General features: G+C 38.0%; 1 pseudogene; it reads right to left on the bottom strand.

Moving 5' to 3' along the window:
- Positions 1-641: 641 nt before the first annotated feature.
- LOC110761205 (gibberellin 20 oxidase 4-like) lies at positions 642-3,424 on the bottom strand (annotated as a pseudogene).
- Between the last annotated feature and the right edge of the window lie 722 nt (positions 3,425-4,146).

Below are 4,146 nucleotides of genomic sequence, written 5' to 3'. Positions count from 1 at the left end.
ACTTTGGACTTAGAGAATGGGGCTACCTTAAAAAACAAGGTAACAGTCTGGTTTTCTATTGGTGTTGGAGGATTCTTTTTTTTCTTCACCCTCTCACTTCTGAAGAAAAAATTGAGAACATATGTTCAATTGAAAAAAATTCGAAAATGTGAGAGTGAAGGCAGTACAGTTACTTGGCCCACTTACTAATTTCTTGTGATATGATGGTGTAGCTGATAATTACATCGTTCCTCATGAGGAGTTCGAACTCAAACTTTTTTCAACATTCCAAAGACATATATATTAGATTAAGAGCCAGTTGGCGAAGATGTGTGCAACTCTTATGCACGCTCCAAGAATTTAAAATGAGAAAATTAAAATGATGATATATATGTGTGTAAATGGAGACAACTCACGTTATTGTCTTTAGAGGTTCACTGTCAGTGTGTAAGTTCGAACCAAGTTCATATAACTAGCTAGCTTTACTAATAACACTTCCAACAACAACAACAAAAATCCTTTTTAGAAGTTTGAACTTCTAGGATTTTATTACTGTGGGTCACACCCACAAGGACTCGCAATAGAGTTTAGAAAATAAAAACAATTTAGTGAACTCCATCTCCATGGTATATATAGCTAGCTGGACCTCCTCATAATATCAATTAATTGATGGGTTTGGAATTGGAATGATCAGTAGAATGGAACCAGTTGTTGAAGTTTTCGAGAGTAGTTTCATTAACCCTATTATGATTTTGAGTGAATTCAAGCAAATTTGACCATGTGAAATCCGGAAACTTTCTTGTGCCCCCTCACTTGTGCGCACAAGTTCCTCTGCAGGCTTCACCAACTTGTCAGCTCTTGGGCGCATAAAGAAGACCAAAGACCTCCTCTCCTTGTGGCTGTTCACAACTGCCCTGTGCAAGCAACTCCTGTATATGCCATTCGATAATGCCTGCAAGATTAATTAACACTAATGATAATTAATTATTAGTTCATTAAACTATTAATAAGTGCATGCATGCATTTGTACATACATATGTAGCAACTTGATCGATGATGAATTGCTCTAGTTAAGCTTAATTACTTTTCAAATAAATTAAATTAATTATAAGAGGGTTAGGGTTAGGGTATACGTTACGTACCGCGAAGACATCGCCAAAGTTGATGACTAGAGCACCAGGAATAGGCCGAACCTTGTGCCATTTGTTGTCGACAAACACATCAAGGCCTCCAACCAAGTCTTGATGAAGAATGGTGAGGGCATTAGGATCACAATGAGGTCCCGTTCCAAGAGAAAGATTTGGCTCTTGGCAAGTCGGATATAAGTTGGTTCTCATGATAGACACAGCATCTTCAAAGAACTCTCTGTAGAGCATCCGATCCACTCCCAACCCGATTGCCAGGAGTTCCATAATTGAAAGAGCCAATCCGTGCATCACTTCACTATATTTTTGATATAACAACCTACAGTACGTACAAAAAGTAACCCCAAAAAGTAAGTAAGTAATTAATTAATTAAAAGTATGTGGTCTAGAAATTTAAGATGTAACTATAATAACATGTGATACGTACGTACATATAACATTACTCTACTCATGTATCTTACGTACCCTGTTTCTTTGAAATCTTTGCCTATGGTAAATTCGAAGTAATTGGCCACAACTGAGTCTGGACCATCCTGGAAAGCAAACGAAAAAGTTTCCTTCCATGGAAAATTGGACACAAATCGATCCATATGGCACCCGAATAGCCATAAGGGTTACCAGGATGCAGTGGCGGAGCCACTCCTAGACCTGGAGTGGCCCTGGCCCCCCCAAATTTTTTTCTCTCCTCTATTATATTATATATAATATATAGAATTTCTAATAAACCACTTATAATTTAAGTTAAAGTTTCCTCTAAAACAAATTAGACATAACTAAAATAGAAATATTTAGCTCTAAACATGTAATTATTGAATACTTAGGTATTTTATATACTTGTATTTTCTACTTCGGCACCCTTAACTTTACAATTCTAGCTCCGCCTCTGTACGTACCTTTATTTTCTCCTCAATGGGAAGCTTGAAAAAAATGATCCACATGATCATAAGCGAGTTGGATGAGATCTGCATCGACCCTATGGTTGGTCACTTGGAAAAATCCATGGCTCAAGCAAGATGACCTAATGAGCTTGGCAGCATTCTCAGTTGCCACAACATCACCCTTGAAGAAACCCTCAAGATCCACTACTGGCGCATTCAGCTCTTGTTGAGCAGAAACCACGTCCTCCTCAGGCCATATGAAATTAGACGGCACATGGGATTGTTTTTGCAGGTAAGTTGAGTCAATAAAACGAGAACCATCCTTTGATCAGACAACAGAGGCACTTGCAGCCATATTGGGCAATTTTCTTTTTTCTTTTTTGCCTAAGATCAAAGAGTGACACAAACAATTGATAGAATATATAGGGTTAGGAAATACTACGTTAGGAAATACTACGTTACGTACCGCGAAGACATCGCCAATGTTGATGACTAGAGCACCAGGAATAGGCAGAACCATGTGCCATTTGTTGTCGACAAACAGATCAAGGCCTCCAACCAGGTCTTGGTGAAGAATGGTGAGGGCATTAGGATCGCAATGAGGTCCCGTTCCAAGAGAAAGATTTGGCTCTTGGCAAGTTGGATATAAGTTGGTTCTCATGATAGACACAGCATCTTCAAAGAACTCTCTGTAGAGCATCCGATCCACTCCCAACCCGATTGCCAAGAGTTCCATAATTGAAAGAGCCAAACAAAAAGAAACCCCAAAAAGTAATTAATTAATTAATTAACAAGCAAATTAATTAAGAGTATGTAGTCTAGAAATTTAAGACATAACTATAATAACATGTGATACATATGTATATATAACATTACTCTACTCATATATCTTACGTACCCTGTTTCTTTGAAATGTTTGCTTATGGTAAATTCGAAGTAATTTGCCACAACTGGGTTTGGACTGTCTTGGAAAGCAAACAAAAAAGTTTCCTTCCATGGCAAATTGGACGCAAATCAATCCATATGAGCACCCGAATAGCCATAAGGGCTACCAGGACGCCTCTGTACCTTTATTTTCTCCTCGATGGGAAGCTTGAAAATATGATCCACATGATCATAAGCGAGTTGGATGAGATCTGCATCGACCCTATGGTTGGTCACTTGGAAAAATCCATGGCTTAAGCAAGATGACCTAATGATCTTGGCAGCATTCTCAGTTGCCACAATATCACCCTTGAAGAAACCCTCAAGATCCACTACTGGCGCATTCAGCTCTTGTTGAGCAGAAACCACGTCCTCCTCAGGCCATTTGAAATTAGAGGGCACATGGGATTGTTTTTGCAGGTAAGTTGAGTCAATAAAACGAGAACCATCCTTTGATGCACGAGGAGAGGGCAAGACAACAGAGGCACTTGCAGCCATATTGGACAATTTTCTTTTTTCTTTTTTGCCTAAGATCAAAGAGAGACACAAACAATCGATAGAATAGGCAAAGGTACGTAGGCAATTTATATACAATTCATCTGGGTCTGGGAAGACAACTCTTTATCAAGGGAAATGTAATTCAGATCAATTTTCAGTCGTAATTGTTCTTTTTGGGTAGGTGCCAAGCGTATTTAGATAAAATGATTTAATGACATGTTTACTAATCCGTAATCGAATTACTAAGGAATTGAATTGAGGATGAATTGAATTATTGAAGATGAGTTGGATTGAGGACAATTGGAAACCGGATTCCTATAGAAGTTGTTTACTAAACCATATGGAATTGGGTCCGGATTCCTATTGATCAAGTTGTTTACTAAACCATATGGAATTGGGGTATGAGTGGTACTAATTCCTTATAAGTTGTTTACTAAATTCACATGAATTGAAATTGAAACCAAGTTGATTACTAAAATTCCCTCGTTGTTGGGTTAAAGTAGATTGCAAATTTGGAAAACAAACCCATTAATTTGGATATATACAATGTATTTAAAACAACTACATACAATGCATCGAAAAAAAAGAATAATCAAGTGAGCAGAAGAGAAGCAGGAGAGAAGGGGAACAGTGAAATGGTTAATTTGGTTAAATAGGCTTTTGGCATTTTGGTTGTAACAATCCACCGCCACCAACGTGTGGATGCGTAATTGGCCATCCAA

Source organism: Prunus avium, chromosome 1, assembly GCF_965620075.1.
Source record: "Prunus avium chromosome 1, drPruAviu1.hap1.1, whole genome shotgun sequence".
Taxonomy (NCBI): domain Eukaryota; kingdom Viridiplantae; phylum Streptophyta; class Magnoliopsida; order Rosales; family Rosaceae; genus Prunus; species Prunus avium.
Note: the sequence above shows the minus strand (reverse complement) of the source record. Positions and strands in the feature narration are given on the sequence as shown.